Below are 12990 nucleotides of genomic sequence, written 5' to 3' on the forward strand. Positions count from 1 at the left end.
CAGACACTGATTCTCATCCTGGGCCTCTGGAGGGTGGCTGGGGCCCTTGCGGGAAGCAGAGAAAGAAGGAAGGAAGGCTTTCACCATCATCCACCTCAGGGTGTGGACTTGTTCATGCCCATGAACGTGTGGCAGAGCGCAGAATAACAAGCCTATGGGATATTCTGGAATAGTCTATGTCTCTTTCTTTTATCCTTGTCTGATGTGTGCCGACATTCAGGAGGTCAAAGAACAATTCATCCTGCTCCACTTAGCTTTTTATATTTGACAAATATTAATTAAGCGCCTATTAGGGTGGGTGGGAAGTGGGGACAAAATAAACAAGCAAAAATGCATACCAGATGGTGAGAAGGGCTGTGGAGGTAGAGGGAAGGGGAGGCAGGAACACAGAGAAGCAGGGAGGACTTCCCCAGCTGAGCACACCTATCATGGAGGTCATGGCGACTCCACGGGGAGGGTGGCATGGAACAAAGGCCTGAAAGACCTGAGGTGGACTGACTTGAAAAGCTGGACTAAGAGCACCATAAGCCAGTCTCAACCTCCAGTGGCACGCCTCCACCTAGGGGGCCCTTTGCAATTGTGAGGGGGTGTGCTTGAGGGTCACAGTGATGGGGGTTGGAAGGGAGTGAGGTGGGGGGAGCTAGAGGGGGAGACACTGCTGGGGGTCATGAGGTGACAGAACCAAGGAAGCCAGATGCCCTGCAATGCATAGGACAGCTACGAACAATGAAGATCAGTCCAACAAAAGCCACCAGTGGCATCCTTGTTGAGAAGCCCTGAACAGAAATAGTAAGTACAAAAGACTTGAGGTTGAAGGTCACTCCTGCTCCAAACACACACACACACACACACACACACACACACACACACATACACACACACACACACACACACACATTTTTTAACCTAAAACAGGACTCCTGTGATCCCTGAGTCTTCCTGACTCAGGATTCTCAGGAATCCTGAGATTCCTGAAGCCCAGGAGCATCAGTGAAGCTTGTGTCATGTGTCTGCGCCTCGGTGATGCCCACATCTTCTCCCAGTGCTTGAGGTACAGCAGAGCCCGGGAGCTCTGGGCAGGAATGCTTGTGGTGGTACTTCAGACAGGAAGGTGAATTTGCTGGTGGTGACGGTTCAGTTGGAAAAGACCAGAGGGACACTAAAAGTCTTGCCCATCCTGCGCACATGCAAAAATTTCTCTTTGCCCTCAGAATTCTTTTAGAAATAATAATGAAGTTTTTGTTTTTTGTTTCTGTTTTAAGATTTTATTTATTTAAGAGAGAGAGCAAGAGCAAGAGAGAGCGCAAGCAGGGAGAAGGGCAGGGAGAAAGGGAGAAGCAGGCTTCCTGCTGATCAGGGAGCCGTGCTGATTTGGGACTCCATCCCAGGTCTCTGGGATCATGACTTGAACCGAAGGCAGATGCTTAACCGACTGAGCCACCCAGGAGACCCAAGAAATAATAGGTGAAGTTCTACAACATGCAGTATTCCCAGGATGTTACTCACTTTTTTGGAAACACCAACAGAAGTTAGCAAATGCTTTCATTGGTAATTTTGAGAAACAATACATTCTGCATTTTCCCTCCACATGTATGTCATGATTTCTTTGGAAATGAATGTATCCGGCATAGTTGCTATACGTGTAAGATATACTCTATAAATCCATTCTTTCTCATTTTGGTATAAATTACCAAGATAATGGGATATTAGATTATAATTTGATAAATTTAACTTTAAAAAAAAGTTTATTTTTTTTAAGTTAAATGTGACTTTAAAATCCATTTAATAGGGTGCCTGGGTGGCTCAGTCAGCTAAGTGTCTGCCTTTGGTTCAGGTCATGATCCCAGGGTCTTGGAATCAAGTCCTGCATCGGGCTCCCTGCTCAGCAGAGAGTCTGCTTCTCCCTTTGCCCCCTGCATCTAGTCTCTCTCTCTCTCTCTCTCACTCTCTCTCTTAAATAAATAAATAAAATCTTTTAAAAAGTAAAATAAAATCCATTTAATATAATCCTTTTGTATGTTTGAGCTTCTCTTCTATCTCCAACTGAAATCTTAACATATTTGTTAATAATTCTTACATGCTTGTTAATAATTCTATTGTCTTATCATTTTTGAAGATGCACAGTATGGCCAGGTAAACATCACATTTTTATTTTCCATTTTATTTCGTTGAAAGGATCTTAGAAGACACATGAAAAAATGGCCTCCAATTAGGGTTCAGAATTCATTGCCTCATAAGGACCTCTAGATAGCAAACTACGCTATGCAATAATTCTAGCAAAGGAGTTGGTTCCAGTAAATAGCGCTATTGCGGATGACTGGACTCATGCTCTTTTACCAAAATGAGGTAGTTTGTCATAAATCGGAGAGCAAGGCCAGAGTAAAGGCACGAACTGAAGTAGGACCCTGATACCTCACCTCCCATTATTTCCCCACTAGGTGAGAGCCAAAGACATTTCCTGTCCTCTGGTAATAATTTAGTAAATGACACGCTGGTAACTCCTGCAGAACTGGTTCATCAGAACTATCCTCCATCTAATTTCCTTCTCCCACTCCTGAAGGACATAACAATGCATCTTCTGTAGCACTGAAGAAGGAATGGTCTTGCATTTGTTCTTTGCATATCTCACATGCACCTTGGATCAGTTTCTGGGAGGGGATATCTAACATTGCCTGATAGCCTGGGCAGTTGCTATTCTCCACACTTCTCAGCAGACTGAAGAGAGATACCTGTAAATATGCCAACAAATGAATTTAAGCACTTTGGATCTGTAAGTCTAAACTATGTCCTAAATTTTCCTTCTTAAATTGATTGCAACTCCGTGGATGTGCTGCTCGTTAGGACAAAAATCCATTCAAGCATCTGAACTTTCCTACAAGAAAGAAAAGGAAATGAGTGTTCTTTTTGGTGAAGAACCTGATTGATTATTTTACTTATGGGTTCCCATGCATCCCTAGGATAAAATCCTGAAGGGTTTGCACTAGAATGAGTAAATGCATAGCATAGAATAGCTCTTCCCACAGTGGTTCTTCACCATCCAACTTAGGGCTTGTTTTGAGCTTCTATGCAATGTCCAGTATCTCTAAGACTTGACACTACTGTTATCCTGAACATTGAATGAAAACAGTATTGGTGAGGTCAGAAGTTCTTCAATAATATCCCATAATTAACTTCATTTTTGAATCTCATTGTAATTAATCCACCCTTGTTAACACATAACTTATGATGGTACTGATTTCATTTTTTTCTTATACTAAGGTTAGTTTTATACCTGATCCTCTCAGTTGGATTATAAGTTTCTTGAGGATTTTATCATCTGTTTTTCCATGATATCTGCCATAGGGGAATATTGGTATAGATGCTCATGAGGTGTGGGTTAAAATATGAGTTGAAAACTGTCCATGGACATGCCCAGCCCCATTAGTATTTCAAGAGTCTTGAAGGGTCATCATTACTAATAATGTCAGGTAGAGGAGTTTCAGGTAAAATAGCCCGCTTTAGTAAATGTCGACTTCATTGAGTTAATCAGCTTTTAAATGAAATGAAATGTGATACTAAATATTTTCATAAACAAGGAAATTTTTTGTCCTCGATGTTCACAACATTGTTAAAATAAAAGTGGGGGCACCTCAGTGGCTCAGTCAGTTAAGCGTCTGCCTTCGGCTCAGGTCATGACCTCAAAGTCCGGTGCTGGAACCCCTTGCTCAGTGGGGAGTCCTTAATCTTCTCCCTCTGCTCCCCACATGCACCATTCATGATAGCTCTCTCTCAAATAAATACAGAAAATCTTTTAAAAAAATAAATGTGTCCTAGGTAGAATAAGGATCTCATTAGGGAAGGTATTCTATCTTCCTTCAATAGAAATTAAATGTACAATATTTATGTGTCAGGGCTTTATGTGGTAGGTACTTAATAAATGATGAATTTATTTTTAGGAATTTTTCCATATTTTGGTTGTAAGGTATTTGAAGACCTTCTATAATTCTCTTCCTTTCTGACTGGAATAAAGTCAGACTTTGGGGCTCAGTGCGCATCCTTTAAAGGGGTAAATGCAACTAGATGATGTAGGTGTGCCATACCAACTGTGTGGGAACAAAACAACCCATGACTTAGAACCTTGATGAAATCTTGCCTCTTCCCCAGTCCTCAGTCTGACTGTGGTTAATAGAAGCTCACCCAAGAGAAGAGCAGCAGCATAATGGCAAATAGCAGGTAAGTATGGCAGGGCCAGGGCTAAGAGAACTAGCCATAGAGTAGAAATGGTCCCAGAGGGGAAGAAACAAGGACCTCAATGAGTCTGTCCAAAATCTGAGGCCTTCCTTAACCCATTCTGACGAGGCAGGCTTAATCTGACCACCTAGTCAGGGACCCAGGAGCAAGAATCTTGGGACCCCAAAGACAGTCCTTTTGCAATTGCAGAGATTGTCAGAGGTCCATTTGGGCTAATATAGGGCCCTTGTATGGGATCTGGAATCCATAACCCCATACATAGCTTCTAGGAGGGGGATTACAAGTAATAGCTAACAACCACCACAGGTCACTTAGCATTCAGAAGAGTGCAAAAAGTACAGTCAGAGCTGATGGAAATCATGCCCAGAGATGAAACATTAGTAGAGGAAGTTGCAGTTCAATGACATAAAGTTATAGGGAACTGATTCTTCATACCTCTCAAGTTAGACTCTGATTGGCTCAAGGACTGGGCTACACCAATGAGAACGTGGGTCTCTGTGCTTACATATAGGTGGCTTAGGACTGTGGCAGGTAAAATCTTATCAACTCAGTCCTGAGTCTCTAGACTACAATCCTATTTCAATTCCCAGTATTTCATCTCAGCATTGCTCTTGTATCCTTAAACCAATTCTTAATCAGCCATCAGTATGCTACTTCTAAATCACCATGCCTACTTAGAATAATTTCTCCTGGCAGTCAGCTTCTTAGCTGACCGGTCTCCTGCAGTCTTCTAAAGGGTTTTGGCTGCTGAATACTGATAGGTCAACCTTGTCATAGATACAGTCGTTTTCATGACATATGTAAGAAATTGACACACAGAAATGATGTGTGACTTGTCACAGAGAAATTAACCCCAGGGCTGAGAATACCCTAGGGCCTCTAATACTTTTTATCATGCAAACCTATTTTCTTTTCCATTTCCAAAATGATCTTTTGCTTCACTGTGTTTGACAAACCAACTCATTCTATAAACTAGTTCTCCCGTTTCTTTATTTGCTGACTCTAAACAAATTGTCTGTAGCCAGCTTCAGATTCGGTTCCCCGTAAAAGAGTAGAAAGAAGTTGATCACAATATTGGGATTTTTAATGGAAGAATCACCAAGCCAACCTAATTAAAGAAGGTCAATTAAACATAGCACTAAACCATCCGAAGCACAAAGAACAATTTTCCATTTAGAAACTCAGGATACAGCAATTACCTGGTTAATTTGGCATGTAGCCAGGATAGAGATTCCCAAAGCACAACCCAGTTTCTTACACTTTTTTTTTTCTTTACACTCCTGAGTAGTTATTCTACATCGGTTTTCATAAGCATTCATTTATAGAGTAAAATTTGTTTTGAAGACTGCTTTGGAAACCACATAGTTGAGTCAGGCTCAAAAATCAGTTTAATATCATCTGCCTCCATCCTATTGTTATCCTACCAAGACTGTCTTTTGGCCCATTCATGGATTTAGTATCCAACTGGGAAGACATCTAATTAATATCCTTCTGAAGAAAGCAGCCAAATATCATCATTCTCCATGAATCCGACAACTTTTATTTCTTAATGAGGAGGTTTTCAAAATATAGGGTTAAAAAAACAGCTAGAACTGTGATAAAAGTAACAATTCCCAGCTTTTTCAGAAATTCACTTCATCAAAGATAAGGTTGAAAAATCTCTATTTTAATTAACACACATCAGCATTTTTTTGGCATAGGTTCACAGACAATATTTGAAAATATTTATCTTTTATTAAACTAATGAGATATTAAACACCTCCAATCAGTTTTGATGCCCCTACCTGTCTCAGTTTTATGATATTAACTTGACTTTGTTGGTTTCATGTAATAGGGATTCCAAGGACCAGAAGCATTTTAGGTTCTACCTACTGTTTTGTGATTTATCTTACAGAGTTAAATAAAAGTCAAAACATCTTAAAAATACATCACCTTAAGTTTACTTCTCCCTACTCAGACAAAAGTCCAGAACCTATATGTTTGAAACCTAATCTCCTTAATCATGTGCTTCTCTTGAGTTAAGGTTTTTATTTACTACTTTTCTATGTCCCTACAGAATTGATTACTGGGTGAACCATTTCTGGCTGTCTCTGGAAGTTGATTTCTGTGTGCTTTATAGAGTTGGACAGTCCCATCAGGAGTTCCAAGGATATTATACAGGTTGCTGCCTAACAGTTTGAGTTAACATGGATGTGAGATAAAGTCCCACAGCGTACAAAGGTATGCTTTTTTCAAAAACAGAGTATCATTGTAAACAGAACATTAAGAAAGCTTCTATTGTTCAATAATATCCCTTCCAAAAAAAAAAAAAAAAGAAAGAAAAAGAAAAAAAATAGCAGATTTTTAGGTTGAGGCTTTCAGCCTCTTAAATGTGCAACAGAGATATATGAAAAAGTGAATTCATTTTTAGGGCCCAACAATAGTTGATGTGATAAATGGATGAAATGTCACCCCAAGGAGTGCTTTCCAACTTGTTGTTCATCTTGTTCTGGTGAAAGTGCTTGCCCTCAGTTAAAGCAGGGCTCCAGGTCAGTCTTCCCACACTGGCATGAACTCCAGACACGTGTGTTAGGCAGAGGCCAGGTCTGGCTCTGTGTATCTAAAACTCAGGCCCACTGTGGTATCCAGAGAAACCCTGCACCACGGTCCATGATAATTCTGCTTTGGATCCAAGTAACACCCAGTTCTGGAGTGGATCCTTACTTACTATGGGTATAAGGTAATCTGGACTCCCTAAGGCAAGATGTCACGGCTCCAAGGGCATTGATTTGCCATTGCATCTGTGCATCTCCAAGACAAGTCACAAGTTCAAAGAGCCCATGGATTCACCCTTCACGCAGGATCCCTGGATTCTAAGGCCCTGTTAATAACCGTAACAGAGTCTTCTTCAACCCAAAGTGGAGACTTGGGATGGCCAAGACCTTTGGATCTCCAGCTCCATACTAATGTACCCCTACCCAAATTAGGCCAGTGGTATTTGCAAACTCTTCATGTGTTCTTTTGACTACCCATCACCAATAACCACAGTTCTAGGAGGCTTCAGAAAATGCTAACTCCAAGAATAACTCACTGTTTCTCAAACTGGATCATACACATCTCCAAGACTGACTGGTGCTATGCCACAGAGGTTTGTAAGTACAAAGGATTTAAGTACAGTGTGATTTTCTGCAACACCAAATTTAGCTGAAAATTGGTAAAAATATACATTTCTACATGACCACCCAAATATTATGGAGTAGTGCACAACATTGGAGTAGATTCAGCAACAAAAATAAGATTCCAAAGAAAATTCTTGCATGCAAAATCCTAAACATCTCCTAAACATCTTAGAGATTATGTTCATCCTTTTCTGTCATTTAGAGTATATGCTTAGAAAAATTAGCGAGCACTATGTCAATCTCCTTAGATGACCAGAGAGGGTAAATCATTTGTTCAAAGTCAACAACTAGCCAGTCTCCATACTAGGTATGATTCGTAAGCATGCCCCCCCTCCCACTTTTGATTTCACTTGTTCCATTTCCCCTATGACAACATAAATCACCTGAAGTTCAATCTTTCAGATTCTTTTATGGCTTAAAATACAAATAATCTCCGTAAGGATATAAGACATTGATATCTTGGGTATAGATGATTGACAAGTCTTACCCTGTTTTTCAATATTTTTATAAGAAAAGGGGGAGGCAGAATATAGTGGTGCTTCTGAAATGAACATGATTACTTTCTTAAGTCAATGTGTGTAGACTATTATATATATGTATATACATATATGTATATATGTATATATACATACATGTTTGTGGGTCTAGATTTCTGAGTTTGTCAACAGATGTGAAGCAGAGTGGGAGGAATACAGCACAAAATAGGCAGGGAACCAAAGCACACCTTTCCCTATTTTGCAATTTTGCACAATGTAATAGCAGCTGATATAACCCAAGTATTGCCTACCTAACCTTGGCCTTTCCCTCGGAAAAATCATGCCTTCTTGAACATTTCCATCACTCATATAAAAAATATAGCTAAACATCTTTCCACTTGCAGCTGCTTGAAGTAATGGATTTTATGCCTTTGAACTTGCCAGTAAACTTCACGGTCCTGGTATAAATATCCATCTTGTCAAACTTGCTTTCCAAGGAAGCCCTATAATGAAAAGCTTATCTGTTTTGGGGGTACATTAATGCCTCAACTTTGCCTCCAAGCCAGTTCCTAAGAAAATTTTGGTGTAGAGAACTTCCTGCCAGCTATCAGGCCATCTCTGGCCAGGCCTGGAGGCTGGTTTCACTGACGTTGGGTTTCAGTCATTCTCTTGGCCTCCACAAAGACAGCACTCTCCCCAGGAACTCTGTGCCTTCTGCTTTTCCTTTCCCTTTGAGTAGACTCATCAGCTGATCAAAGGGGTCTGCCTGCCCAAACTGCCACCAAAAGACACAGAAGTCAGTAAGGGCGTGATAGGACTTTTGGGGTGCCTGATGATGCAAGGCGAATAGTCAAATAATTCTCAGCCTGCTCAAGACCACCTCAGGGAACAGTCTGTGGAGCCAAGGGCAATTTCTCTAAACCTGGATTGTCATGGGACAGCTAGCATTTTTCTTCATCCTGGAAAATGTAGATAGAAGAAGAGAGATATCCCTAACAAGAAGTTCTCTGCATTCTAACAACAAAACCACTGTCAAACTTCAGAGAGTCAAAGAATATTTCTTTCAAGAGGAGTTAGAACAGAAATATTATTCGTACTAAGAAGAATGGCTTTAGAGAAATTGCCTTATAGACCTATTCCATGCAAAGGTGTATGTCTAAACCACGTTCTCCTGAGGAATTGCTGGCTTCTTCCTCACCTGGACTGTAGAATTCTTAGCAAAGCTCATGAGGTGCTGACCATTTGGGTCACACTGAGAGTCCTCCCTGGGAACGGTAGGGACTTTTGTTTTCTCCTTAGGTAGTTGAAGAATGATTGCTAATAAGAATTTTCTGGACGCCTTTAGACATAAAACTCATAAAACTTGTTTCCACAGTATGCCCAAGAGAAAGGCTATGGATTTTAAGGTGCTGTGTGGTACTAGACAGAAGGAGAAACTTAGCAAACAACTGTTGATAATCAGGCCAACCCCTCTAACAAACGTTTCTACCTGGCTTCCCTGATAAAGATACCGGACTTATTTTTTTCTTCCTTCCTCCCTCCCTCCCTCCCTCCCTTTCTTTCTTTCTTTCTTTCTCTCTCTCTCTCGCTCTCTCTCTCTTTCTTTCTTTCCTTTCTTTCCTTCTACCACTTCTAGATCTGTGGCCAGCTGTATTGTAGTTAAATTTCAAAATACTCATTTGGCAGCTTTGTACAGTGGTGCTATAATGTTTATAAAGCCCATGGTGCTAGTTTGGAAGTGACATGCACAGATATGCACTTTAAAGGGGCATAAAATGAACAAAATGCATTACCAAATGCAATACCCACTATTAACCACATTCATATGAGTTTTGTATTTGACCCAATAAACCAGTGGTGCCAGATGTAAAATTAGCCTGTAAAACTTTCCCTCCATTTCAGCCATCCATGATTCCTATTCTCAAATACCAATGTACAAGGTAGCATCTTTCTTAAAAAAAAAAAAAAGTTTAAAGATAAGTGTGTAATACATAGCACAGGCACCACACCTATATTCATTTTATACCATGTATGTAAGCATACATAATATATACAATATATTTCACTATATCTGATGTATGTATAAGTATAGATGTGAAATAATTACAATAATTTCAATTACTGAGGAAATGGAATGAAGTTCTTTCATTTCTGATTCTACTTATTATGTGTGAGGTACTAAAGGTATTTTAAAAGCCCCATGTCCTTGAAAATTATTTTGGTAGTTTGTCCCAGTATGTTCCTTTTGGAAGAAAACTAATCTTTTGTTTTGGACATCCGTGGTGTTTGCCCAACAAATCACATTGCCCGTGCTTTCAATAAAAATGACCTGTAGCTCAAGCCAGTTGCCCTCATGCCCTCCCCTGGGCACCCAGGCAAGGATGCCCACAGAAACCAAGCCTGCTTGGTTAAGTAGGTCATTTGCTCTCCGCTCTCTACAGTTATTTGGTCAGGAATGGACATGTGAACCAAACCATGGCCATAAGAGGTGGTCCAGGCTCTTATTAGAATCTTTGGGAAGAGAAGAAGTCTGCCGCATTAAACTTGAATTTGTGAGGATGCTTGCCCATCGAGGATGAGAAAGATCCTCAGAGGAGAGGCCACTCAAGAATGAAGTTGACTCAAAAGAAGGCAGACTTTAAAAAACAGAGAGGAGCTAAACTCTGAAAACAGAAGCCAATTTTTTCTTGGATTTTTCAGGCAAGTTGGTTGGTAGATCCCTTTCTTTGCCTAAGCCCTTTGGGGTTAGGTTTTTCGCTTGCAACCGGATGTGTACTGACGGAAACACCTTTAGAAGGTTCCAGTTAATTTTGTCAAAAGACAAGTATTATCTTCCCTAAACAGATTAAAAATACAATCCTCAGATAAAAACTAAATGAAAAAAACTCACCTAAAACCACACAGTTAGTAAGCCTTAGGAACAAAATCTGTCTAAATCCGCAATATACGTTTTTAATATAAACTCAGGGTCTTTCATGTAAGAGCCTTTAAATGTAAATACCTTTGGAAGGAGAAATAATTTAAGCAAGTTATAAATAATTTAAATCGCAGTAATGAAAAATCTAAATATGCTTTTAGTGAGAGAACTAGAATGAACAATGACTCTTAATCTCACAAAACAAACTGGGGGTTGCTGGGGGGAGGTGGGATTGGGAGAGGGGGAGGGGGCTATGGACATTGGGGAGGGGAGGCGAACCATAAGAGACTATGGACTCTGAAAAACAACCTGAGGGTTTTGAAGGGTCAGGGGTGGGAGGTTGGGGGAACAGGTGGTGGGTAATAGGGAGGGCACGTTTTGCATGGAGCACTGGGTGTTGTGCAAAAACAATGAATACTGTTATGCTGAAAAAAATAAATAAAATGGGAAAAAAAAGAATATATAGGATGTATATGTATATGAAATACAAAAAAAAAAAAGGAAGTGGAATCTCAAAGGAGGCTGGATGTATATTTGAATTGAAGAGAAACACTTGGAGAAAGCAAGTGGTTAAGAGCTGGCATTATTGAGGGCACAGGTACAAATTGACTTAATCCTCTCTTAAACCCCATAAGATGGATGGTACTCTTATTCCCATTGTATAGATGAGAACAGTGAAGCACAGAGAGAGGCAATACCATGTCCAAAGGTATATGGTCGCTAGGTGTGAGAAGCCTCCAGATCTGAGTCTCACCTTTATGTGCAAGGAAAACACAGTAGATGAGCTCCTAAGTAGAATGTATTACCTGTGCTGACAAATATTTACTAATTGCTTTGGCAGAAATATTTTTCTAGAAACCTACAGTCTCTAGAATGTGGTTCGATAAAATATGTGACTAAATGAATGATTTCATCTTTGAGACTTGATTTTAAGAAAACTTGCTATTGTATAGAAATGTATTATAAACAATTAGCTTCCACTGGTACTCCAATGCTTAGACATTAGATTAAAATAGCTCTCCTTATTAAGAAGCTTATTTAACAGAGTCTGAAGTCCTAGGATCTTTGTACTTTAGGAAGGAAGGGGAAAAATCACCAGACACTTTTTGCAACCTAGCTGCCAGGACTTGTTATTGGAAGCTCTTTGATCGTGACAGACACAGTGTTGTAGAATCCAAAGTCCTCAACAGAATTTTCAATAATGATTTCACATGACTTGAGAATTTAGATAAGTTGGAAAATCTAAGAGAGAAAGATGGAGTATGGAAAGGCATATTCATATCTGACATGTCTGCACTAGTAATCTTCAAACCTTCAGAGGGTTCACTGATAAGGCTAAGGGTAAAGGTCATCCAAAATACTTCCCTTCAAGCAATGCGGATTTGCGTGGTCCTGTTCTCGGTCTGTTTCTAACGGGCTGTGTCTTGTAGGCAGCTATGAAAAGAGCTTTGTCTAAGCAGGGCTTTAGATTGTCCTTTACGACCTTACCCTAATTTTCCAGAGACACTGGGCTGACTTTTCCTTTGTGGGGAAGGTCAGGCAGAGAACATCTTAAAGAGACGATAAAAGAGGTGCTGAAGAAATGACAGGAATGTAATTCTTTCAAGACCATAAAGCCACTTCCATGTGCTAAGAATAATATAACATTATAGATGCCTGCCACTTTCATGTCTTTTATGTAAAAATAGTAACTTTAGAGGAGCTTATATAATGGTCATTGTAACTTGCTGAAGCAGGGTCCTTCACATAGGGCCCCAGCTCTCTGACCGTGGCTCCCCTGGACATGACTGGAAAAACAGACTGACTTGCGAAAATACTTAAAATTACATTTTTTAGTAGACATTTCTTACTTATGGGAGATGTGTAGATAAGAAATGAAGAAATATTAAGACTTTTTAAAAATGCTTCATTTAATTATTCCATGATAGGGTAAAGTCAGTCTCCTAAAAGAGGAATTCATTACTTCAGAAATGGAGACAGGTGATAGGCTGTTTTAGAAAATTGTAACAATTCGGAATGACAACCTAGTGTCCCATACTATGGATTGTTTATGCCCTGAGAGGTATTTCAAATATGAAGAAACACAATCCAAAGTTCATAATTTATTTCTCCATTTCATTAAGAATGGCCAATTTTTTAAATTTTTATTTTTAAAAAATTTTATTTATTTATTTTTATTTATTTATTTGACAGAGAGCAAGAGGCACAG

The sequence above is a fragment of the Meles meles genome, chromosome 9 (genome assembly GCF_922984935.1).
Source record: "Meles meles chromosome 9, mMelMel3.1 paternal haplotype, whole genome shotgun sequence".
NCBI classification, from domain to species: Eukaryota; Metazoa; Chordata; class Mammalia; order Carnivora; family Mustelidae; genus Meles; species Meles meles.